The 25,810-nt window shown below is 39.4% G+C and overlaps 17 non-coding genes across 17 annotated transcripts; 12 read left to right on the top strand and 5 right to left on the bottom strand.

Annotated features, from left to right (window-relative positions):
- Nucleotides 1-1,270: 1,270 nt before the first annotated feature.
- Nucleotides 1,271-1,485, top strand: LOC131702202 (small nucleolar RNA U3). The gene has a single exon (XR_009309356.1). It is a non-coding gene; the product is annotated as a small nucleolar RNA U3 (small nucleolar RNA).
- Nucleotides 1,486-2,597: 1,112 nt separating this feature from the next.
- trnal-cag (transfer RNA leucine (anticodon CAG)) lies at nucleotides 2,598-2,679 on the top strand. Its single transcript has one exon. It is a non-coding gene; the product is annotated as a tRNA-Leu (tRNA).
- A 288-nt stretch (nucleotides 2,680-2,967) lies between these two features.
- Nucleotides 2,968-3,041, top strand: trnai-aau (transfer RNA isoleucine (anticodon AAU)). Its single transcript has one exon. It is a non-coding gene; the product is annotated as a tRNA-Ile (tRNA).
- Nucleotides 3,042-3,206: 165 nt separating this feature from the next.
- trnas-aga (transfer RNA serine (anticodon AGA)) lies at nucleotides 3,207-3,288 on the bottom strand. Its single transcript has one exon. It is a non-coding gene; the product is annotated as a tRNA-Ser (tRNA).
- Nucleotides 3,289-4,989: 1,701 nt separating this feature from the next.
- Nucleotides 4,990-5,204, top strand: LOC131702261 (small nucleolar RNA U3). The gene has a single exon (XR_009309415.1). It is a non-coding gene; the product is annotated as a small nucleolar RNA U3 (small nucleolar RNA).
- A 1,114-nt stretch (nucleotides 5,205-6,318) lies between these two features.
- On the top strand, nucleotides 6,319-6,400 carry trnal-cag (transfer RNA leucine (anticodon CAG)). The gene has a single exon. It is a non-coding gene; the product is annotated as a tRNA-Leu (tRNA).
- A 527-nt stretch (nucleotides 6,401-6,927) lies between these two features.
- Nucleotides 6,928-7,009, bottom strand: trnas-aga (transfer RNA serine (anticodon AGA)). Its single transcript has one exon. It is a non-coding gene; the product is annotated as a tRNA-Ser (tRNA).
- A 6,815-nt stretch (nucleotides 7,010-13,824) lies between these two features.
- On the top strand, nucleotides 13,825-14,030 carry LOC131702277 (small nucleolar RNA U3). The gene has a single exon (XR_009309427.1). It is a non-coding gene; the product is annotated as a small nucleolar RNA U3 (small nucleolar RNA).
- Nucleotides 14,031-15,135: 1,105 nt separating this feature from the next.
- trnas-aga (transfer RNA serine (anticodon AGA)) lies at nucleotides 15,136-15,217 on the bottom strand. Its single transcript has one exon. It is a non-coding gene; the product is annotated as a tRNA-Ser (tRNA).
- Nucleotides 15,218-16,918: 1,701 nt separating this feature from the next.
- On the top strand, nucleotides 16,919-17,133 carry LOC131702201 (small nucleolar RNA U3). Its single transcript, XR_009309355.1, has one exon. It is a non-coding gene; the product is annotated as a small nucleolar RNA U3 (small nucleolar RNA).
- Nucleotides 17,134-18,245: 1,112 nt separating this feature from the next.
- On the top strand, nucleotides 18,246-18,327 carry trnal-cag (transfer RNA leucine (anticodon CAG)). Its single transcript has one exon. It is a non-coding gene; the product is annotated as a tRNA-Leu (tRNA).
- Nucleotides 18,328-18,615: 288 nt separating this feature from the next.
- On the top strand, nucleotides 18,616-18,689 carry trnai-aau (transfer RNA isoleucine (anticodon AAU)). The gene has a single exon. It is a non-coding gene; the product is annotated as a tRNA-Ile (tRNA).
- A 165-nt stretch (nucleotides 18,690-18,854) lies between these two features.
- On the bottom strand, nucleotides 18,855-18,936 carry trnas-aga (transfer RNA serine (anticodon AGA)). Its single transcript has one exon. It is a non-coding gene; the product is annotated as a tRNA-Ser (tRNA).
- A 1,701-nt stretch (nucleotides 18,937-20,637) lies between these two features.
- LOC131702200 (small nucleolar RNA U3) lies at nucleotides 20,638-20,852 on the top strand. Its single transcript, XR_009309354.1, has one exon. It is a non-coding gene; the product is annotated as a small nucleolar RNA U3 (small nucleolar RNA).
- A 1,482-nt stretch (nucleotides 20,853-22,334) lies between these two features.
- On the top strand, nucleotides 22,335-22,408 carry trnai-aau (transfer RNA isoleucine (anticodon AAU)). The gene has a single exon. It is a non-coding gene; the product is annotated as a tRNA-Ile (tRNA).
- A 165-nt stretch (nucleotides 22,409-22,573) lies between these two features.
- trnas-aga (transfer RNA serine (anticodon AGA)) lies at nucleotides 22,574-22,655 on the bottom strand. The gene has a single exon. It is a non-coding gene; the product is annotated as a tRNA-Ser (tRNA).
- A 1,701-nt stretch (nucleotides 22,656-24,356) lies between these two features.
- LOC131702199 (small nucleolar RNA U3) lies at nucleotides 24,357-24,571 on the top strand. Its single transcript, XR_009309353.1, has one exon. It is a non-coding gene; the product is annotated as a small nucleolar RNA U3 (small nucleolar RNA).
- Nucleotides 24,572-25,810: the final 1,239 nt, after the last annotated feature.

The following is a 25,810-nucleotide window of genomic DNA, read 5'->3' as shown; positions in this document are numbered from 1 at the left end:
AAACCCCACCCCAGATGGGACTCGAACCCACTATCCCTGGCTTAGGAGGCCAGTGGCCTTAGCCATTAGGCCACTAGGGCTGACATGGGAAGCGCACATTTGGTAGTTCTAAAGAAAGTGGGAACAATAGTATCGTGGTTTCATAAATATCCAAGCCATCTTTGGTGTTCAAACAAAGCAGTTACATTGGGAAAGGGCCGTACTTATCAGTAAGTGTTTGAAATGCATGTGGGAAGATTTAAGATTGTGAAGAAGTTTTAATATGCTTCGTATTTGCGCATTGGTAACCTTACATAATTACGTTTTGATTAATGCCACTTCCTTACCTGACAGTAGTCAGGGTGACGATACAAGACCAAAGCCAATAAACCTGTTATTTTCCTGTCCTTTCATTACCATATTCTAGTGTGCTTGTTCAGAATATGCGTGAATCCTGAAAACGTCTTGCTAATATGTGAACAAAGCCAGCATTCACTTTATTGATCACCATGTGGAATAGCCGCTATTGGAACACACATGATTGTGTTAAAGATGTTAATAGACTTTCAATGTACACGTTTTAGAGCTGAACGTTTGTTGAGACAGTTCAAACGCTGTAGCAGTGTTTACCTATTTCATGGATGTTTGCTTTTTCGTCTTACTCTGGAAAAAATAATAATAGCAATAGAAAAATGTAGGCAAAACAATTTTTGAGAACCGCATTTGGGTGAAAAATGAACAGTTTCAAAACACATTTGTAAACGCATTGGATTCTATTATGGTGTTTCCGAGCTGTTGAATGTTTCTTATTATATACAGGTTTACTGGCTTGACAGAAAGGCGATTGACAAAAAGAATGCCTCGTCCCTGCGTGGGCTTGAAACAGCAACGTTTTGGTTAAGCCGAACGCGCTCACCGATTACGTTGTTTTATTAGATAACACCCTCGGAGCCCAACAGAACACTGTATGCGTATAATTAAAATATTTACGGTTCAAATGGGAATCGTATTCATCAGATTTTAAGCACACATTTGATAGACGTCACAGTGCAAAGGAGGAAGGCAGGCAATGCAAATGAGGCAACTGGCTCGTACTTTTTAAATCATACCAAAAAATTGAACCCAATTAAGCTTTTAACCGCCTGCAGTCTGGAATGAGTTTGAAATGTTATTGTAACAACTCACTGGGCTACAGCAATTGCATTATATGAAAGTGCTCCTGTTTATTTGTCACCGGCACAGCTACCGGTGCCACTCAGAGTTGGAGGGAGACGGTCGGCCACTTGCCCATAAAACAATACTTTCAGGGATCATTTCTATAGTGATTTGCTAGCGAAATGCGTTTTGAAAGTGTTTGGGCTCGCTACCCACGAGGAAGAGTGAGAGTGTTCGTTTTTGAGCGTGAAGAAGACAGCGAGTGTTGTTTTTGACCAACTGCTCGCTGTTATTGATGACCGCTCCAGTGTTCCTTAGGGGGCTGGAGGAAGCGGACACGTTCTGAGTGGGTGTCTTACCAAAACGTAAGAAAGATGAACTACAGTTGCAAAGCACTGCTGCTTTTTCGATGATTGATTAAAACTATCAAACTGACTGAAAACACGGATCGCATTAATTGCGATTGGTTTCATACCAATACGCTTACATAACAGATATTGGTTATAGACAATGTCATATACACAGAAATGAACACGGACAGTGTTTATTAAGGGCTGACTCATTGACATGTTCGAGAGATCTAGGTGTACTGGACAAATCTACTGGATTATTTTCCATGTCGTAATTGTGCCGCCTGTGATAATGCGTTTGCGTTTTACAAGCCATACAACGAAAAAAGAGTACAGTGTCTTACAAGTGATGACCTGTGCTTCAACGCATGTCATTTATTTGTTTTTTTGTCCTTGCCATTTGCAATATGTTGGTAAAACTACTAGACAGTGACGATTGCGCATTGATGAGCAAGCATAAAAGTTCAATTAGGAGAAAAGATATCCATTCACCACTAGCTAGACATTTCGTAGATGCCAAACATTCCATTTCAGATCTGAAATACCGCAGCATACAAAAAATATTTCAAGCTCGAGGACGTGATAATCTCGATCAAAAACTATTACAATGTGAATCCAAATGGATCTTCTATCTCCATATGGTACAACCCGAGGGATTAAATGAAGCGCTAGGATTATCCTGTTTTCTGTGATATAATGCGCAACCATACTTGTCTTTCATAAGATCTGAAAATAAATTATAGCGCTTTGAGATTATGTCTGTTATTAGCAGATTGTTTAGAAATGTACTCAAATATGTTACAACTGTTCTGTCTACGAAATATATCTGTAACATTTATGTAATGCCTTTGTGGTTTTTTGATGAAGTTCATTTGCTAACAGACTGTTCTGATTTTGATTCAAACCGTGAAGCGATCGCTCTGTTTGCAGTATATTTTCTTTCAGTAAGAGGAGTGTCCTTGTGATTCCATACAAAATGCGACAAAACCTGTCGCCCTCCTTAATATAAACAGAAAAAGAACAAGTACACGCACACGCCAGGTGATTTACTGCAGCGTCAGACATGGGAGGTTCAGCAGTGTGCTGCAGCGTTGTGCAAAGTCGTCGGTGTAAGTCAGGATGGCCGAGCGGTCTAAGGCGCTGTGGTCAGGTCGCAGTCTCCATGGAGGCGTGGGCTCGAACCCCACTTCTGACAACAGTTCTTGTTAATTTATTTCTAAAACGTCCACCGAATGCTTGGTAATTTTACATGTTTTTCTTTTTAGTATTCAAATCACAGCTTTTTAAATGAGAGAAAGTCACCGCAAGCCCGCACCTCGCCACTTTCTTCACACTGCTAAACTGCCTCATAAAGATGAGACCTCTAATTATGCCTTTCCAATACTTTGAATGTGTTATTGTTGAGTTTAACATAACATCTTGGTAATCATAATGTCCGCAGGCCTTGTTTTTCTCGGGTTTTATTAACGCGCTCCATGTGTGTGGCCGGTTAGCTCAGTTGGTTAGAGCGTGGTGCTAATAACGCCAAGGTCGCGGGTTCGATCCCCGTACGGGCCATGACTTTTCTTCTTTAAAGAAACCACAGCATTTGGAATGGTGCCAAAATGAACATTCTTTAACTAAATGAACCGGTGCGATATGAAGTAGAACCAGTAATATTTCAGATTCCTCATCTTTAAACATGTATTAGGAATGAACACATACAATTAAAAAGAAAGCTTACGTAGTCGGCAGGATTCGAACCTGCGCGGGGAAACCCCAATGGATTTCTAGTCCATCGCCTTAACCACTCGGCCACGACTACATGTTCTTACATTGGACTGTGAAATGATCCATATTATTGTCAAAAGAAGTAAAAGACACCCGCGGTAATGCTGCAGATGGCAGTATAGGCTAACATGAACCGAAGTCAAATGCCTTTGTTGAAACTCCATCGATTTATACAAGGCAAGCACACGTGGGAAATGTAAATACAATATCCTTTCTGTCAACGTTCATAATAATGAATACATCTTTATTTCAAAATACGTAACAATTTAAGTGATCTTTTCAAACCACCCATACACAAAAAACAAAGTAGATCTTGATTTCAACTGAAAAACTGACTTGCTTCATGGCTGCTGCCACAGCACTCAAGCACGTTGTGGCTAGCGTGAGCGGACTTAGCAGATAACAAGATCTACAAAATATCACATGCCAATAAAACATAACACAATTATGTTCGATTTTATAACAAAACCCCACCCCAGATGGGACTCGAACCCACTATCCCTGGCTTAGGAGGCCAGTGGCCTTAGCCATTAGGCCACTAGGGCTGACATGGGAAGCGCACATTTGGTAGTTCTAAAGAAAGTGGGAACAATAGTATCGTGGTTTCATAAATATCCAAGCCATCTTTGGTGTTCAAACAAAGCAGTTACATTGGGAAAGGGCCGTACTTATCAGTAAGTGTTTGAAATGCATGTGGGAAGATTTAAGATTGTGAAGAAGTTTTAATATGCTTCGTATTTGCGCATTGGTAACCTTACATAATTACGTTTTGATTAATGCCACTTCCTTACCTGACAGTAGTCAGGGTGACGATACAAGACCAAAGCCAATAAACCTGTTATTTTCCTGTCCTTTCATTACCATATTCTAGTGTGCTTGTTCAGAATATGCGTGAATCCTGAAAACGTCTTGCTAATATGTGAACAAAGCCAGCATTCACTTTATTGATCACCATGTGGAATAGCCGCTATTGGAACACACATGATTGTGTTAAAGATGTTAATAGACTTTCAATGTACACGTTTTAGAGCTGAACGTTTGTTGAGACAGTTCAAGCGCTGTAGCAGTGTTTACCTATTTCATGGATGTTTGCTTTTTCGTCTTACTCTGGAAAAAATAATAATAGCAATAGAAAAATGTAGGCAAAACAATTTTTGAGAACCGCATTTGGGTGAAAAATGAACAGTTTCAAAACACATTTGTAAACGCATTGGATTCTATTATGGTGTTTCCGAGCTGTTGAATGTTTCTTATTATATACAGGTTTACTGGCTTGACAGAAAGGCGATTGACAAAAAGAATGCCTCGTCCCTGCGTGGGCCTGAAACAGCAACGTTTTGGTTAAGCCGAACGCGCTCACCGATTACGTTGTTTTATTAGATAACACCCTCGGAGCCCAACAGAACACTGTATGCGTATAATTAAAATATTTACGGTTCAAATGGGAATCGTATTCATCAGATTTTAAGCACACATTTGATAGACGTCACAGTGCAAAGGAGGAAGGCAGGCAATGCAAATGAGGCAACTGGCTCGTACTTTTTAAATCATACCAAAAAATTGAACCCAATTAAGCTTTTAACCGCCTGCAGTCTGGAATGAGTTTGAAATGTTATTGTAACAACTCACTGGGCTACAGCAATTGCATTATATGAAAGTGCTCCTGTTTATTTGTCACCGGCACAGCTACCGGTGCCACTCAGAGTTGGAGGGAGACGGTCGGCCACTTGCCCATAAAACAATACTTTCAGGGATCATTTCTATAGTGATTTGCTAGCGAAATGCGTTTTGAAAGTGTTTGGGCTCGCTACTCACGAGGAAGAGTGAGAGTGTTCGTTTTTGAGCGTGAAGAAGACAGCGAGTGTTGTTTTTGACCAACTGCTCGCTGTTATTGATGACCGCTCCAGTGTTCCTTAGGGGGCTGGAGGAAGCGGACACGTTCTGAGTGGGTATCTTACCAAAACGTAAGAAAGATGAACTACAGTTGCAAAGCACTGCTGCTTTCTCGATGATTGATTAAAACTATCAAACTGACTGAAAACACGGATCGCATTAATTGCGATTGGTTTCATACCAATACGCTTACATAACAGATATTGGTTATAGACAATGTCATATACACAGAAATGAACACGGACAGTGTTTATTAAGGGCTGACTCATTGACATGTTCGAGAGATCTAGGTGTACTGGACAAATCTACTGGATTTTTTTCCATGTCGTAATTGTGCCGCCTGTGATAATGCGTTTGCGTTTTACAAGCCATACAACGAAAAAAGAGTACAGTGTCTTTCAAGTGATGACCTGTGCTTCAACGCATGTCATTTATTTGTTTTTTTTATCCTTGCCATTTGCAATATGTTGGTAAAACTACTAGACAGTGACGATTGCGCATTGATGAGCAAGCATAAAAGTTCAATTAGGAGAAAAGATATCCATTCACCACTAGCTAGACATTTCGTAGATGCCAAACATTCCATTTCAGATCTGAAATACCGCAGCATACAAAAAAATATTTCAAGTTCGAGGACGTGATAATCTCGATCAAAAACTATTACAATGTGAATCCAAATGGATCTTCTATCTCCATATGGTACAACCCGAGGGATTAAATGAAGCGCTAGGATTATCCTGTTTTCTGTGATATAATGCGCAACCATACTTGTCTTTCATAAGATCTGAAAATAAATTATAGCGCTTTGAGATTATGTCTGTTATTAGCAGATTGTTTAGAAATGTACTCAAATATGTTACAACTGTTCTGTCTACGAAATATATCTGTAACATTTATGTAATGCCTTTGTGGTTTTTTGATGAAGTTCATTTGCTAACAGACTGTTCTGATTTTGATTCAAACCGTTAAGCGATCGCTCTGTTTGCAGTATATTTTCTTTCAGTAAGAGGAGTGTCCTTGTGATTCCATACAGAATGCGACAAAACCTGTCGCCCTCCTTAATATAAACAGAAAAAGAACAAGTACACGCACACGCCAGGTGATTTACTGCAGCGTCAGACATGGGAGGTTCAGCAGTGTGCTGCAGCGTTGTGCAAAGTCGTCGGTCTAAGTCAGGATGGCCGAGCGGTCTAAGGCGCTGTGGTCAGGTCGCAGTCTCCATGGAGGCGTGGGATCGAACCCCACTTCTGACAACTGTTCTTGTTAATTTATTTCTAAAACGTCCACTGAATGCTTGGTAATTTTACATGTTTTTCTTTTTAGTATTCAAATCACAGCTTTTTAAATGAGAGAAAGTCACCGCAAGCCCGCACCTCGCCACTTTCTTCACACTGCTAAACTGCCTCATAAAGATGAGACCTCTAATTATGCCTTTCCAATACTTTGAATGTGTTATTGTTGAGTTTAACATAACATCTTGGTAATCATAATGTCCGCAGGCCTTGTTTTTCTCGGGTTTTATTAACGCGATCCATGTGTGTGGCCGGTTAGCTCAGTTGGTTAGAGTGTGGTGCTAATAACGAAAAGGTCGCGGGTTCGATCCCCGTACGGGCCATGACTTTTCTTCTTTAAAGAAACCACAGCATTTGGAATGGTGCCAAAATGAACATTCTTTAACAAAATGAACCGGTGCGATATGAAGTAGAACCAGTAATATTTCAGATTCCTCATCTTTAAACATGTATTAGGAATGAACACATACAATTAAAAAGAAAGCTTACGTAGTCGGCAGGATTCGAACCTGCGCGGGGAAACCCCAATGGATTTCTAGTCCATCGCCTTAACCACTCGGCCACGACTACATGTTCTTACATTGGACTGTGAAATGATCCATATTATTGTCAAAAGAAGTAAAAGACACCCGCGGTAATGCTGCAGATGGCAGTATAGGCTAACATGAACCGAAGTCAAATGCCTTTGTTGAAACTCCATCGATTTATACAAGGCAAGCACACGTGGGAAATGTAAATACAATATCCTTTCTGTCAACGTTCATAATAATGAATACATCTTTATTTCAAAATACGTAACAATTTAAGTGATCTTTTCAAACCACCCATACACAAAAAACAAAGTAGATCTTGATTTCAACTGAAAAACTGACTTGCTTCATGGCTGCTGCCACAGCACTCAAGCACGTTGTGGCTAGCGTGAGCGGACTTAGCAGATAACAAGATCTACAAAATATCACATGCCAATAAAACATAACACAATTATGTTCGATTTTATAACAAAACCCCACCCCAGATGGGACTCGAACCCACTATCCCTGGCTTAGGAGGCCAGTGGCCTTAGCCATTAGGCCACTAGGGCTGACATGGGAAGCGCACATTTGGTAGTTCTAAAGAAAGTGGGAACAATAGTATCGTGGTTTCATAAATATCCAAGCCATCTTTGGTGTTCAAACAAAGCAGTTACATTGGGAAAGGGCCGTACTTATCAGTAAGTGTTTGAAATGCATGTGGGAAGATTTAAGATTGTGAAGAAGTTTTAATATGCTTCGTATTTGCGCATTGGTAACCTTACATAATTACGTTTTGATTAATGCCACTTCCTTACCTGACAGTAGTCAGGGTGACGATACAAGACCAGAGCCAATAAACCTGTTATTTTCCTGTCCTTTCATTACCATATTCTAGTGTGCTTGTTCAGAATATGCGTGAATCCTGAAAACGTATTGCTAATATGTGAACAAAGCCAGCATTCACTTTATTGATCACCATGTGGAATAGCCGCTATTGGAACACACATGATTGTGTTAAAGATGTTAATAGACTTTCAATGTACACGTTTTAGAGCTGAACGTTTGTTGAGACAGTTCAAGCGCTGTAGCAGTGTTTACCTATTTCATGGATGTTTGCTTTTTCGTCTTACTCTGGAAAAAATAATAATAGCAATAGAAAAATGTAGGCAAAACAATTTTTGAGAACCGCATTTGGGTGAAAAATGAACAGTTTCAAAACACATTTGTAAAGGCATTGGATTCTATTATGGTGTTTCCGAGCTGTTGAATGTTTCTTATTATATACAGGTTTACTGGCTTGACAGAAAGGCGATTGACAAAAAAGAATGCCTCGTCCCTGCGTGGGCTTGAAACAGCAACGTTTTGGTTAAGCCGAACGCGCTCACTGATTACGTTGTTTTATTAGATAACACCCTCGGAGCCCAACAGAACACTGTATGCGTATAATTAAAATATTTACGGTTCAAATGGGAATCGTATTCATCAGATTTTAAGCACACATTTGATAGACGTCACAGTGCAAAGGAGGAAGGCAGGCAATGCAAATGAGGCAACTGGCTCGTACTTTTTAAATCATACCAAAAAATTGAACCCAATTAAGCTTTTAACCACCTGCAGTCTGGAATGAGTTTGAAATGTTATTGTAACAACTCACTGGGCTACAGCAATTGCATTATATGAAAGTGCTCCTGTTTATTTGTCACCGGCACAGCTACCGGTGCCACTCAGAGTTGGAGGGAGACGGTCGGCCACTTGCCCATCAAACAATACTTTCAGGGATCATTTCTGCAGTTTGTTTTCAACAGAATTGCTGAACTATCTAGAGAGTATAAAGCATTCCTGCTTCGGAGGAAGTCTTCTGCCGGGATTTGGAGGGGCTTTCTTCAGGAGCTGTGGGGATGCCGATGCAACCAGGTGTGCGGAGGCACAATGTAATTCGTTTTACATTGTGCGGCAAAATTGAAGAGAATTACCTAACTAGAATTGACTTCAGTAGAAAGATTATCCAGAAAATGTTGGAGACTTCACCAAAAGACCTGAACTCTTTAATCAAGAGACCTGGAACTGAGGCAAGCTTTGATGTAAGTTTTGTAAATTCTGAAAAAATGGAAAAGTTTTTACAAAGATATAGAATGAGAAAGAATGAACTTCCTCTGAAACATTTTTTGGTTGAACCTCTGTCTGACCGGGAGATTAAAGTTGTGACTATACAGTTTTATAATGAGTCTGTTCATGAATATGACGTGGAAACATGGCTTAAGAGATACTGCAAAGTTACTTCATCTTGCCGCAAAGTTGTGGACAGAGATGGCGTGTGGAATGGAGCACGTCAGTGGCTCATTCAACTGTTTAAGGATCCAGAGGGGATTGGTGGGGTGCGTCACCTTCCCAGTAATGTAACTTTGGGGGCAGCTCGTGGGTTTGTTGTATACAATGGGATGCCGAAGCTGTGTCGTAACTGTGGACAACTGGGACACCTGGCTGTGAGTTGTTCTGTAACTAAATGCAAGAACTGTGGAGGGCCGCATGTAACTGCTCTCTGCCATGAGGAGAAACACTGCAATCTGTGTGGGGAAGAGGGCCATGTTTTCAAAACTTGCCCAGAGTTGTATACCAATATAGTTAAAGGACAGAGAGTAACACAACAGCAGGATGTTGAAAGGGAGGAGGAAGCCAGCAAAGAGAGAACAGAGGAACAGCAGGATGAAGACAGGAGTCTTAAAGAGGACCTGTATAGCTCAGAGTTTTCGGATAATGAGCCAGAGATAATGAAATGGAGATAATACAGCTGACTGGTAAACGGAAGCCTGAAGAACAGGCTGTGGCTAAAACAAAAAAGAAAGTCTGGGGGGTTAATATTGCCCCTGATGTTGTGCACGATCAGGAAAGAGAGCATTTACTTGCACATATTGGGAAGCAAGAAAAGTGCCTGGCTGTGATTAGTAGTCCAGACACTCCAACTCGGGGGCTGGAAATTGAAAGAACTGATTTCCAGGGCTCTACATTTCTGGAGGAGGGAGATGTGCAGACATTCTCTGCTGTGTCTGTATTTTTGAAACCAGCAGTTGTAGCAGAGGGTGAGTCAGATAACAATGAAAAGGTGGCTACCATAGGCAAAGACAAAGACAAGATGGCTGCCACAAACAAAGACAAAGACAAGATGGCTGCCACAAACAAAGACAAAGACAAACACAAGATGGCTGCCACAAACAAAGACAAAGACAAAGACAAAGACAAGATGGCTGCCACAAACAAAGACAAAGATAAAGGAGTTGATAACAATACAATCAACGACAAGGATAATATTGAGAACACAAGAGGAGACTATCAGTGGCATAACGTGGGAGAGAAAAAGAAGGGGGGAAAAAAAGGGACAAACAAATGATTAAGTTTGTTTTTTTTTCTGTCATTCTTGTTTATACAATGATGCTATTGAATTTATGTTCTGTAAATGTTAGAGGTATTAAAGGGACTGATAAGAGAAAGAGTGTTTTTGGTTACCTTAAATCTATCAGTGCCGATATTATATTTTTACAAGAGTGCAGTATTTCCTTTTCAAATGATTATGCAAATTTAAAGAAGGAATGGAATGTTGGGATATCTGTGTGGGCGGGATCAAATGTAGAAAAGGCTGCAGGGTTGGGGATTCTGTTTAAAAACCCTCATATTGAAGTTAAATCTGTTTCTGATATAATTCCAGGGCGTTTGTTAGCAGTTGATATAAAGTATCATGAAACAGAAATTCGTTTAGTGAATATTTATGGGGCTCAAACGTGTGCAGAGAGGGAACATATTTTTGAACACTTAAGATTGCTTTTAGTGAGCAACAAAACTCTAATAGTGGCGGGAGATTTTAATTGTGGATTGTTACCTGCTGATAAAAGGAAGCGGAATTTAGATGAATCAGGAAAATTGTTAAAAATAATAGTGAAAGATGCTCACTTGAAGGATGCAGCAAAATGCTTTTGCCCATTAGACCCTGGTTTTACATGGTTCAATAATGCACAGTCCTCCTTTTCTAGAATAGATTTTTGTTTCGTTTCACAGTTTTTAAATGTGAAAAATTTTGAATTGGAAACTGTTTTTTTTTCAGACCACAAGAGTTTGGTGGTATCTGTTGAACTGGTTAACAATTTTGAATATGGAAGAGGTTCTTGGAAATTTAATTGTGCATTATTACAGAATCAGGATTTGGTTCAGGCTTTTAAAAAAAGGTATACAGAGTGGAAAGAGTTGAAAGTGTGTTTTGATTCGGTGTGTGAATGGTGGGAAATGATCAAGAGTAGGACAAAAGGCTATTTTATATCACTAGGAAGGAGGAGGGCAGAGGAAAGGAAAAATAAATATGTTAAGTTACAAAAAAGATTACAAAACTTGTTTGGGTTGCAGAGTCAGGGGTTTGATTTCCAGGAGGAAATAAGAGATATTAAGGAGAAACTGTACAAGATGTTTTTAGAAATGGAAAAAAAGGTTATGTTTAGGGCTAGAGTCAAGTACATGGAAGAAAACGAGACTTGTAGTAGGTTTTTCTTTAAAGTAATGTTTAGGAAGAAGAGTTGTCTACAAGGCTTGAGAACTGAGAATGGGGGAGTTCTGAAAGGGAAAGATGAAATGTTAAAAATTGCAGAGGAGTTTTATAAATCTCTTTATGAAAAGAGAGAAACAGATCCTGTAATACAAGATTTGTTTCTTAAAAGTCTGGAAACCAAGGTAACATTAGAAGAGAATAATGATTTGTTGAGGGATATACATTTGGATGAGATTAAAGAAGCATGCTTTTCTTTTAAAACAGGTAAGACTCCTGGATCAGATGGGTTGCCCATAGAATTTTATTGCACCTTTTGGGAAGTGATTAAAGAAGATTTATTAGAAGTTTTCAATGAATGTTTGAGCAGTGGACTAATGAGCGATTCTATGAGGGAAGGGCTGATAACTCTCCTATTTAAAAATAAAGGGGAAAAAGAGGAGCTGAAAAACTGGAGGCCTATTAGTCTCCTCAATTGTGACTATAAGATCTTGTCCAAGATAATAATGTTTAGGTTTCAAAATATAACGGCAAAATTAATTGATCCTGACCAAGTATGTGGTGTTCCAGGAAGAGCTATTGCTGAGAATTTAGTATTGATTAGAGATGCATGTATCTATGCAAAGGAGAGAGATTCGCCTTTATGTTTAATTAATCTTGACCAAGAAAAGGCCTATGATCGGGTTGATCATTGTTTTATGTTTAAAGTTTTGGAGTACATGGGTTTGGATCAAAGATTTATTAGATGGGTGAAGATGCTGTACAGAGGCATCAGTAGTAAAGTGATTGTTAATGGATTTATGTTTGCTGGTTTTGAGGTGAAGTCAGGGGTGAGACAGGGGTGTCCTTTGTCACCCCTGTTATATATTTATTGTTTAGAACCTGCACTTTTACGAATTAGAAAGAATACACAGATTGAGGGGGTGGTAATTCCTGGCTCTGATCATCAGGAGGTTAAAGCCTTAGCATACATGGATGATGTGACATTGATGTGTAAAGACTTCTACTCTATTCAGGAAGCTTTGAAAATTATGGTTTTATATGGGAAAGCTTCTGGTTCGAAAATTAATAAAGAGAAAAGTGAGGCTTTTTGTATGGGGGAGTGGGAGGAGAGAGATGAAATTAAGAAAATGTTAAAATTGAAGAATGATTACATTAAAGTTTTAGGCATGATTTTTGATAAAAAATCTGAGTGGGGTAAGGAATTGGGTGGAGGTGATGAGTAAAGTGAGAAAGAAAATCACTTTCTGGAATCCCAGAAAGTTGTCAATGGAAGGTAAAATTTTAATAATTAAAGTGGTGTTTATGTCAATGCTCTTATATGTAGCAAAGGTTTTTCCTCCGGATAGAGCATGTTGCAAATCGATTAATAGGGAGCTGTTTATTTTCTTTTGGGGGGGGGGAGAATGGAAAAGGTGAAAAGGGAAACTGTAATGTTGGAAAAGAAAAATGGAGGGAAAGGTTTTCCTAATGTCATTTTTTATTTGTATGCAAATTTTGTCTGTTTTCTAATTAACACAATTCTTCAGATGAATAAGAAATGCAGTTTCTTTGCCAGGTATTTTTTTGGACATTTTGTAAGAAAGATGGGATTAATTTATATAAATTTGACAGTGCCCTACAGTTGGATGATGCCTTTTGTATACAAGAAGGCTTCACGGTTTATTTTAGAATATGATCTGATGGATTGGCCAAAAGCAAAGTGGAAACCTAGAGATTTGCAGAAAAAGAAACTGGCAAATGATAAATTAATCAAAGTTAATTTTCAATGTGCAAACGTGTCAACAGTTGTGTGGAGAAATGTAGGATATCCTGGCTTATCTAATACTCAGAAGGATATAGCTTGGCTATCTGTACATGCACGCTTACCTTGTCGGCAGCTTATGTACAAAAGACAAATGGCAATGACAGATACATGTGTCAGATCTGATTGTAAAGAAACTGAGTCGGTTGAACATGTCTTTTGTAACTGTAAGTTTGCTAAACGATGTTGGAGGAGGTTAAAAGTGCTTCTGAAAAAATTTATCAAAACAAATGAATTGACATGTAATGTGATTATGTATGGGCCAAGAGGGGATTTAAAAACAGATAATTGGAAGAAGGCATGGCTGATCATCAACAGTGCCAAAGAAGCTTTGTGGTTGTTGAGAAACATGAATCTGTATAATAAAACAAAAAATCAAGCAACAGAAATTGATTTTTGTAAAATTGTTTTTGGTAGAGTGAAAGATTATATATGGATGGATATTAAGAACTTGGGAAGAAACAATGCAATGAAAAACTGGAAAATTAATTCAATGACAGATTTATTTTTGTAAAATGTATGTTTTGGTGATGTGATTATGTAATGGATTTTCTAATAAACTTTTATATAAAGCTAGCGAAATGCGTTTTGAAAGTGTTTGGGCTCGCTACCCACGAGGAAGAGTGAGAGTGTTCGTTTTTGAGCGTGAAGAAGACAGCGAGTGTTGTTTTTGACCAACTGCTCGCTGTTATTGATGACCGCTCCAGTGTTCCTTAGGGGGCTGGAGGAAGCGGACACGTTCTGAGTGGGTATCTTACCAAAACGTAAGAAAGATGAACTACAGTTGCAAAGCACTGCTGCTTTTTCGATGATTGATTAAAACTATCAAACTGACTGAAAACACGGATCGCATTAATTGCGATTGGTTTCATACCAATACGCTTACATAACATATATTGGTTATAGACAATGTCATATACACAGAAATGAACACGGACAGTGTTTATTAAGGACTGACTCATTTACATGTTCGAGAGATCTAGGTGTACTGGACAAATCTACTGGATTTTTTTCCATGTCGTAATTGTGCCGCCTGTGATAATGCGTTTGCGTTTTACAAGCCATACAACGAAAAAAGAGTACAGTGTCTTACAAGTGATGACCTGTGCTTCAACGCATGTCATTTATTTGTTTTTTTGTCCTTGCCATTTGCAATATGTTGGTAAAACTACTAGACAGTGACGATTGCGCATTGATGAGCAAGCATAAAAGTTCAATTAGGAGAAAAGATATCCATTCACCACTAGCTAGACATTTCGTAGATGCCAAACATTCCATTTCAGATCTGAAATACCGCAGCATACAAAAAAATATTTCAAGCTCGAGGACGTGATAATCTCGATCAAAAACTATTACAATGTGAATCCAAATGGATCTTCTATCTCCATATGGTACAACCCGAGGGATTAAATGAAGCGCTAGGATTATCCTGTTTTCTGTGATATAATGCGCAACCATACTTGTCTTTCATAAGATCTGAAAATAAATTATAGCGCTTTGAGATTATGTCTGTTATTAGCAGATTTTTAGAAATGTACTCAAATATGTTACAACTGTTCTGTCTACGAAATATATCTGTAACATTTATGTAATGCCTTTGTGGTTTTTTGATGAAGTTCATTTGCTAACAGACTGTTCTGATTTTGATTCAAACCGTGAAGCGATCGCTCTGTTTGCAGTATATTTTCTTTCAGTAAGAGGAGTGTCCTTGTGATTCCATACAGAATGCGACAAAACCTGTCGCCCTCCTTAATATAAACAGAAAAAGAACAAGTACACGCACACGCCAGGTGATTTACTGATTTACTTTAAACATGTATTAGGAATGAACACATACAAATAAAAAGAAAGCTTACGTAGTCGGCAGGATTCGAACCTGCGCGGGGAAACCCCAATGGATTTCTAGTCCATCGCCTTAACCACTCGGCCACGACTACATGTTCTTACATTGGACTGTGAAATGATCCATATTATTGTCAAAAGAAGTAAACGACACCCGCGGTAATGCTGCAGATGGCAGTATAGGCTAACATGAACCGAAGTCAAATGCCTTTGTTGAAACTCCATCGATTTATACAAGGCAAGCACACGTGGGAAATGTAAATACAATATCCTTTCTGTCAACGTTCATAATAATGAATACATCTTTATTTCAAAATACGTAACAATTTAAGTGATCTTTTCAAACCACCCATACACAAAAAACAAAGTAGATCTTGATTTCAACTGAAAAACTGACTTGCTTCATGGCTGCTGCCACAGCACTCAAGCACGTTGTGGCTAGCGTGAGCGGACTTAGCAGATAACAAGATCTACAAAATATCACATGCCAATAAAACATAACACAATTATGTTCGATTTTATAACAAAACCCCACCCCAGATGGGACTCGAACCCACTATCCCTGGCTTAGGAGGCCAGTGGCCTTAGCCATTAGGCCACTAGGGCTGACATGGGAAGCGCACATTTGGTAGTTCTAAAGAAAGTGGGAACAATAGTATTGTGGTTTCATAAATATCCAAGCCATCTTTGGTGTTCAAACAAAGCAGTTACATTGGGAAAGGGCCGTACTTATCAGTAAGTGTTTGAAATGCATGTGGGAAGATTTAAGATTGTGAAGAAGTTTTAATATGCTTCGTATTTGCGCATTGGTAACCTTACATAATTACGTTTTGATTAATGCCACTTCCTTACCTGACAGTAGTCAGGGTGACGATACAAGACCAGAGCCAATAAACCTGTTATTTTCCTGTCCTTTCATTACCATATTCTAGTGTGCTTGTTCAGAATATGCGTGAATCCTGAAAACGTCTTGCTAATATGTGAACAAAGCCAGCATTCACTTTATTGATCACCATGTGGAATAGCCGCTATTGGAACACACATGATTGTGTTAAAGATGTTAATAGACTTTCAATGTACACGTTTTAGAGCTGAACGTTTGTTGAGACAGTTCAAACGCTGTAGCAGTGTTTACCTATTTCATGGATGTTTGCTTTTTCGTCTTACTCTGGAAAAAATAATAATAGCAATAGAAAAATGTAGGCAAAACAATTTTTGAGAACCGCATTTGGGTGAAAAATGAACAGTTTCAAAACACATTTGTAAACGCATTGGATTCTATTATGGTGTTTCCGAGCTGTTGAATGTTTCTTATTATATACAGGTTTACTGGCTTGACAGAAAGGCGATTGACAAAAAGAATGCCTCGTCCCTGCGTGGGCTTGAAACAGCAACGTTTTGGTTAAGCCGAACGCGCTCACCGATTACGTTGTTTTATTAGATAACACCCTCGGAGCCCAACAGAACACTGTATGCGTATAATTAAAATATTTACGGTTCAAATGGGAATCGTATTCATCAGATTTTAAGCACACATTTGATAGACGTCACAGTGCAAAGGAGGAAGGCAGGCAATGCAAATGAGGCAACTGGCTCGTACTTTTTAAATCATACCAAAAAATTGAACCCAATTAAGCTTTTAACCGCCTGCAGTCTGGAATGAGTTTGAAATGTTATTGTAACAACTCACTGGGCTACAGCAATTGCATTATATGAAAGTGCTCCTGTTTATTTGTCACCGGCACAGCTACCGGTGCCACTCAGAGTTGGAGGGAGACGGTCGGCCACTTGCCCATAAAACAATACTTTCAGGGATCATTTCTATAGTGATTTGCTAGCGAAATGCGTTTTGAAAGTGTTTGGGCTCGCTACCCACGAGGAAGAGTGAGAGTGTTCGTTTTTGAGCGTGAAGAAGACAGCGAGTGTTGTTTTTGACCAACTGCTCGCTGTTATTGATGACCGCTCCAGTGTTCCTTAGGGGGCTGGAGGAAGCGGACACGTTCTGAGTGGGTGTCTTACCAAAACGTAAGAAAGATGAACTACAGTTGCAAAGCACTGCTGCTTTTTCGATGATTGATTAAAACTATCAAACTGACTGAAAACACGGATCGCATTAATTGCGATTGGTTTCATACCAATACGCTTACATAACATATATTGGTTATAGACAATGTCATATACACAGAAATGAACACGGACAGTGTTTATTAAGGACTGACTCATTTACATGTTCGAGAGATCTAGGTGTACTGGACAAATCTACTGGATTTTTTTCCATGTCGTAATTGTGCCGCCTGTGATAATGCGTTTGCGTTTTACAAGCCATACAACGAAAAAAGAGTACAGTGTCTTACAAGTGATGACCTGTGCTTCAACGCATGTCATTTATTTGTTTTTTTGTCCTTGCCATTTGCAATATGTTGGTAAAACTACTAGACAGTGACGATTGCGCATTGATGAGCAAGCATAAAAGTTCAATTAGGAGAAAAGATATCCATTCACCACTAGCTAGACATTTCGTAGATGCCAAACATTCCATTTCAGATCTGAAATACCGCAGCATACAAAAAAATATTTCAAGCTCGAGGACGTGATAATCTCGATCAAAAACTATTACAATGTGAATCCAAATGGATCTTCTATCTCCATATGGTACAACCCGAGGGATTAAATGAAGCGCTAGGATTATCCTGTTTTCTGTGATATAATGCGCAACCATACTTGTCTTTCATAAGATCTGAAAATAAATTATAGCGCTTTAGATTATGTCTGTTATTAGCAGATTGTTTAGAAATGTACTCAAATATGTTACAACTGTTCTGTCTACGAAATATATCTGTAACATTTATGTAATGCCTTTGTGGTTTTTTGATGAAGTTCATTTGCTAACAGACTGTTCTGATTTTGATTCAAACCGTGAAGCGATCGCTCTGTTTGCAGTATATTTTCTTTCAGTAAGAGGAGTGTCCTTGTGATTCCATACAAAATGCGACAAAACCTGTCGCCCTCCTTAATATAAACAGAAAAAGAACAAGTACACGCACACGCCAGGTGATTTACTGCAGCGTCAGACATGGGAGGTTCAGCAGTGTGCTGCAGCGTTGTGCAAAGTCGTCGGTGTAAGTCAGGATGGCCGAGCGGTCTAAGGCGCTGTGGTCAGGTCGCAGTCTCCATGGAGGCGTGGGCTCGAACCCCACTTCTGACAACAGTTCTTGTTAATTTATTTCTAAAACGTCCACCGAATGCTTGGTAATTTTACATGTTTTTCTTTTTAGTATTCAAATCACAGCTTTTTAAATGAGAGAAAGTCACCGCAAGCCCGCACCTCGCCACTTTCTTCACACTGCTAAACTGCCTCATAAAGATGAGACCTCTAATTATGCCTTTCCAATACTTTGAATGTGTTATTGTTGAGTTTAACATAACATCTTGGTAATCATAATGTCCGCAGGCCTTGTTTTTCTCGGGTTTTATTAACGCGCTCCATGTGTGTGGCCGGTTAGCTCAGTTGGTTAGAGCGTGGTGCTAATAACGCCAAGGTCGCGGGTTCGATCCCCGTACGGGCCATGACTTTTCTTCTTTAAAGAAACCACAGCATTTGGAATGGTGCCAAAATGAACATTCTTTAACTAAATGAACCGGTGCGATATGAAGTAGAACCAGTAATATTTCAGATTCCTCATCTTTAAACATGTATTAGGAATGAATACATACAATTAAAAAGAAAGCTTACGTAGTCGGCAGGATTCGAACCTGCGCGGGGAAACCCCAATGGATTTCTAGTCCATCGCCTTAACCACTCGGCCACGACTACATGTTCTTACATTGGACTGTGAAATGATCCATATTATTGTCAAAAGAAGTAAAAGACACCCGCGGTAATGCTGCAGATGGCAGTATAGGCTAACATGAACCGAAGTCAAATGCCTTTGTTGAAACTCCATCGATTTATACAAGGCAAGCACACGTGGGAAATGTAAATACAATATCCTTTCTGTCAACGTTCATAATAATGAATACATCTTTATTTCAAAATACGTAACAATTTAAGTGATCTTTTCAAACCACCCATACACAAAAAACAAAGTAGATCTTGATTTCAACTGAAAAACTGACTTGCTTCATGGCTGCTGCCACAGCACTCAAGCACGTTGTGGCTAGCGTGAGCGGACTTAGCAGATAACAAGATCTACAAAATATCACATGCCAATAAAACATAACACAATTATGTTCGATTTTATAACAAAACCCCACCCCAGATGGGACTCGAACCCACTATCCCTGGCTTAGGAGGCCAGTGGCCTTAGCCATTAGGCCACTAGGGCTGACATGGGAAGCGCACATTTGGTAGTTCTAAAGAAAGTGGGAACAATAGTATCGTGGTTTCATAAATATCCAAGCCATCTTTGGTGTTCAAACAAAGCAGTTACATTGGGAAAGGGCCGTACTTATCAGTAAGTGTTTGAAATGCATGTGGGAAGATTTAAGATTGTGAAGAAGTTTTAATATGCTTCGTATTTGCGCATTGGTAACCTTACATAATTACGTTTTGATTAATGCCACTTCCTTACCTGACAGTAGTCAGGGTGACGATACAAGACCAAAGCCAATAAACCTGTTATTTTCCTGTCCTTTCATTACCATATTCTAGTGTGCTTGTTCAGAATATGCGTGAATCCTGAAAACGTCTTGCTAATATGTGAACAAAGCCAGCATTCACTTTATTGATCACCATGTGGAATAGCCGCTATTGGAACACACATGATTGTGTTAAAGATGTTAATAGACTTTCAATGTACACGTTTTAGAGCTGAACGTTTGTTGAGACAGTTCAAGCGCTGTAGCAGTGTTTACCTATTTCATGGATGTTTGCTTTTTCGTCTTACTCTGGAAAAAATAATAATAGCAATAGAAAAATGTAGGCAAAACAATTTTTGAGAACCGCATTTGGGTGAAAAATGAACAGTTTCAAAACACATTTGTAAACGCATTGGATTCTATTATGGTGTTTCCGAGCTGTTGAATGTTTCTTATTATATACAGGTTTACTGGCTTGACAGAAAGGCGATTGACAAAAAGAATGCCTCGTCCCTGCGTGGGCTTGAAACAGCAACGTTTTGGTTAAGCCGAACGCGCTCACCGATTACGTTGTTTTATTAGATAACACCCTCGGAGCCCAACAGAACACTGTATGCGTATAATTAAAATATTTACGGTTCAAATGGGAATCGTATTCATCAGATTTTAAGCACACATTTGATAGACGTCACAGTGCAAAGGAGGAAGGCAGGCAATGCAAATGAGGCAACTGGCTCGTACTTTTTAAATCATACCAAAAAATTGAACCCAATTAAGCTTTTAACCGCCTGCAGTCTGGAATGAGTTTGAAATGTTATTGTAACAACTCACTGGGCTACAGCAATTGCATTATATGAAAGTGCTCCTGTTTATTTGTCACCGGCACAGCTACCGGTGCCACTCAGAGTTGGAGGGAGACGGTCGGCCACTTGCCCATAAAACAATACTTTCAGGGATCATTTCTATAGTGATTTGCTAGCGAAATGCGTTTTGAAAGTGTTTGGGCTCGCTACCCACGAGGAAGAGTGAGAGTGTTCGTTTTTGAGCGTGAAGAAGACAGCGAGTGTTGTTTTTGACCAACTGCTCGCTGTTATTGATGACCGCTCCAGTGTTCCTTAGGGGGCTGGAGGAAGCGGACACGTTCTGAGTGGGTGTCTTACCAAAACGTAAGAAAGATGAACTACAGTTGCAAAGCACTGCTGCTTTTTCGATGATTGATTAAAACTATCAAACTGACTGAAAACACGGATCGCATTAATTGCGATTGGTTTCATACCAATACGCTTACATAACAGATATTGGTTATAGACAATGTCATATACACAGAAATGAACACGGACAGTGTTTATTAAGGGCTGACTCATTGACATGTTCGAGAGATCTAGGTGTACTGGACAAATCTACTGGATTATTTTCCATGTCGTAATTGTGCCGCCTGTGATAATGCGTTTGCGTTTTACAAGCCATACAACGAAAAAAGAGTACAGTGTCTTACAAGTGATGACCTGTGCTTCAACGCATGTCATTTATTTGTTTTTTTGTCCTTGCCATTTGCAATATGTTGGTAAAACTACTAGACAGTGACGATTGCGCATTGATGAGCAAGCATAAAAGTTCAATTAGGAGAAAAGATATCCATTCACCACTAGCTAGACATTTCGTAGATGCCAAACATTCCATTTCAGATCTGAAATACCGCAGCATACAAAAAATATTTCAAGCTCGAGGACGTGATAATCTCGATCAAAAACTATTACAATGTGAATCCAAATGGATCTTCTATCTCCATATGGTACAACCCGAGGGATTAAATGAAGCGCTAGGATTATCCTGTTTTCTGTGATATAATGCGCAACCATACTTGTCTTTCATAAGATCTGAAAATAAATTATAGCGCTTTGAGATTATGTCTGTTATTAGCAGATTGTTTAGAAATGTACTCAAATATGTTACAACTGTTCTGTCTACGAAATATATCTGTAACATTTATGTAATGCCTTTGTGGTTTTTTGATGAAGTTCATTTGCTAACAGACTGTTCTGATTTTGATTCAAACCGTGAAGCGATCGCTCTGTTTGCAGTATATTTTCTTTCAGTAAGAGGAGTGTCCTTGTGATTCCATACAAAATGCGACAAAACCTGTCGCCCTCCTTAATATAAACAGAAAAAGAACAAGTACACGCACACGCCAGGTGATTTACTGCAGCGTCAGACATGGGAGGTTCAGCAGTGTGCTGCAGCGTTGTGCAAAGTCGTCGGTGTAAGTCAGGATGGCCGAGCGGTCTAAGGCGCTGTGGTCAGTTCGCAGTCTCCATGGAGGCGTGGGCTCGAACCCCACTTCTGACAACAGTTCTTGTTAATTTATTTCTAAAACGTCCACCGAATGCTTGGTAATTTTACATGTTTTTCTTTTTAGTATTCAAATCACAGCTTTTTAAATGAGAGAAAGTCACCGCAAGCCCGCACCTCGCCACTTTCTTCACACTGCTAAACTGCCTCATAAAGATGAGACCTCTAATTATGCCTTTCCAATACTTTGAATGTGTTATTGTTGAGTTTAACATAACATCTTGGTAATCATAATGTCCGCAGGCCTTGTTTTTCTCGGGTTTTATTAACGCGCTCCATGTGTGTGGCCGGTTAGCTCAGTTGGTTAGAGCGTGGTGCTAATAACGCCAAGGTCGCGGGTTCGATCCCCGTACGGGCCATGACTTTTCTTCTTTAAAGAAACCACAGCATTTGGAATGGTGCCAAAATGAACATTCTTTAACTAAATGAACCGGTGCGATATGAAGTAGAACCAGTAATATTTCAGATTCCTCATCTTTAAACATGTATTAGGAATGAACACATACAATTAAAAAGAAAGCTTACGTAGTCGGCAGGATTCGAACCTGCGCGGGGAAACCCCAATGGATTTCTAGTCCATCGCCTTAACCACTCGGCCACGACTACATGTTCTTACATTGGACTGTGAAATGATCCATATTATTGTCAAAAGAAGTAAAAGACACCCGCGGTAATGCTGCAGATGGCAGTATAGGCTAACATGAACCGAAGTCAAATGCCTTTGTTGAAACTCCATCGATTTATACAAGGCAAGCACACGTGGGAAATGTAAATACAATATCCTTTCTGTCAACGTTCATAATAATGAATACATCTTTATTTCAAAATACGTAACAATTTAAGTGATCTTTTCAAACCACCCATACACAAAAAACAAAGTAGATCTTGATTTCAACTGAAAAACTGACTTGCTTCATGGCTGCTGCCACAGCACTCAAGCACGTTGTGGCTAGCGTGAGCGGACTTAGCAGATAACAAGATCTACAAAATATCACATGCCAATAAAACATAACACAATTATGTTCGATTTTATAACAAAACCCCACCCCAGATGGGACTCGAACCCACTATCCCTGGCTTAGGAGGCCAGTGGCCTTAGCCATTAGGCCACTAGGGCTGACATGGGAAGCGCACATTTGGTAGTTCTAAAGAAAGTGGGAACAATAGTATCGTGGTTTCATAAATATCCAAGCCATCTTTGGTGTTCAAACAAAGCAGTTACATTGGGAAAGGGCCGTACTTATCAGTAAGTGTTTGAAATGCATGTGGGAAGATTTAAGATTGTGAAGAAGTTTTAATATGCTTCGTATTTGCGCATTGGTAACCTTACATAATTACGTTTTGATTAATGCCACTTCCTTACCTGACAGTAGTCAGGGTGACGATACAAGACCAAAGCCAATAAACCTGTTATTTTCCTGTCCTTTCATTACCATATTCTAGTGTGCTTGTTCAGAATATGCGTGAATCCTGAAAACGTCTTGCTAATATGTGAACAAAGCCAGCATTCACTTTATTGATCACCATGTGGAATAGCCGCTATTGGAACACACATGATTGTGTTAAAGATGTTAATAGACTTTCAATGTACACGTTTTAGAGCTGAACGTTTGTTGAGACAGTTCAAGCGCTGTAGCAGTGTTTACCTATTTCATGGATGTTTGCTTTTTCGTCTTACTCTGGAAAAAATAATAATAGCAATAGAAAAATGTAGGCAAAACAATTTTTGAGAACCGCATTTGGGTGAAAAATGAACAGTTTCAAAACACATTTGTAAACGCATTGGATTCTATTATGGTGTTTCCGAGCTGTTGAATGTTTCTTATTATATACAGGTTTACTGGCTTGACAGAAAGGCGATTGACAAAAAGAATGCCTCGTCCCTGCGTGGGCTTGAAACAGCAACGTTTTGGTTAAGCCGAACGCGCTCACCGATTACGTTGTTTTATTAGATAACACCCTCGGAGCCCAACAGAACACTGTATGCGTATAATTAAAATATTTACGGTTCAAATGGGAATCGTATTCATCAGATTTTAAGCACACATTTGATAGACGTCACAGTGCAAAGGAGGAAGGCAGGCAATGCAAATGAGGCAACTGGCTCGTACTTTTTAAATCATACCAAAAAATTGAACCCAATTAAGCTTTTAACCGCCTGCAGTCTGGAATGAGTTTGAAATGTTATTGTAACAACTCACTGGGCTACAGCAATTGCATTATATGAAAGTGCTCCTGTTTATTTGTCACCGGCACAGCTACCGGTGCCACTCAGAGTTGGAGGGAGACGGTCGGCCACTTGCCCATAAAACAATACTTTCAGGGATCATTTCTATAGTGATTTGCTAGCGAAATGCGTTTTGAAAGTGTTTGGGCTCGCTACCCACGAGGAAGAGTGAGAGTGTTCGTTTTTGAGCGTGAAGAAGACAGCGAGTGTTGTTTTTGACCAACTGCTCGCTGTTATTGATGACCGCTCCAGTGTTCCTTAGGGGGCTGGAGGAAGCGGACACGTTCTGAGTGGGTGTCTTACCAAAACGTAAGAAAGATGAACTACAGTTGCAAAGCACTGCTGCTTTTTCGATGATTGATTAAAACTATCAAACTGACTGAAAACACGGATCGCATTAATTGCGATTGGTTTCATACCAATACGCTTACATAACAGATATTGGTTATAGACAATGTCATATACACAGAAATGAACACGGACAGTGTTTATTAAGGGCTGACTCATTGACATGTTCGAGAGATCTAGGTGTACTGGACAAATCTACTGGATTATTTTCCATGTCGTAATTGTGCCGCCTGTGATAATGCGTTTGCGTTTTACAAGCCATACAACGAAAAAAGAGTACAGTGTCTTACAAGTGATGACCTGTGCTTCAACGCATGTCATTTATTTGTTTTTTTGTCCTTGCCATTTGCAATATGTTGGTAAAACTACTAGACAGTGACGATTGCGCATTGATGAGCAAGCATAAAAGTTCAATTAGGAGAAAAGATATCCATTCACCACTAGCTAGACATTTCGTAGATGCCAAACATTCCATTTCAGATCTGAAATACCGCAGCATACAAAAAATATTTCAAGCTCGAGGACGTGATAATCTCGATCAAAAACTATTACAATGTGAATCCAAATGGATCTTCTATCTCCATATGGTACAACCCGAGGGATTAAATGAAGCGCTAGGATTATCCTGTTTTCTGTGATATAATGCGCAACCATACTTGTCTTTCATAAGATCTGAAAATAAATTATAGCGCTTTGAGATTATGTCTGTTATTAGCAGATTGTTTAGAAATGTACTCAAATATGTTACAACTGTTCTGTCTACGAAATATATCTGTAACATTTATGTAATGCCTTTGTGGTTTTTTGATGAAGTTCATTTGCTAACAGACTGTTCTGATTTTGATTCAAACCGTGAAGCGATCGCTCTGTTTGCAGTATATTTTCTTTCAGTAAGAGGAGTGTCCTTGTGATTCCATACAAAATGCGACAAAACCTGTCGCCCTCCTTAATATAAACAGAAAAAGAACAAGTACACGCACACGCCAGGTGATTTACTGCAGCGTCAGACATGGGAGGTTCAGCAGTGTGCTGCAGCGTTGTGCAAAGTCGTCGGTGTAAGTCAGGATGGCCGAGCGGTCTAAGGCGCTGTGGTCAGTTCGCAGTCTCCATGGAGGCGTGGGCTCGAACCCCACTTCTGACAACAGTTCTTGTTAATTTATTTCTAAAACGTCCACCGAATGCTTGG

This window comes from Acipenser ruthenus, chromosome 29, assembly GCF_902713425.1.
Source record: "Acipenser ruthenus chromosome 29, fAciRut3.2 maternal haplotype, whole genome shotgun sequence".
NCBI classification, from domain to species: Eukaryota; Metazoa; Chordata; class Actinopteri; order Acipenseriformes; family Acipenseridae; genus Acipenser; species Acipenser ruthenus.
This window is presented reverse-complemented; position numbering and strand designations above follow the sequence as displayed.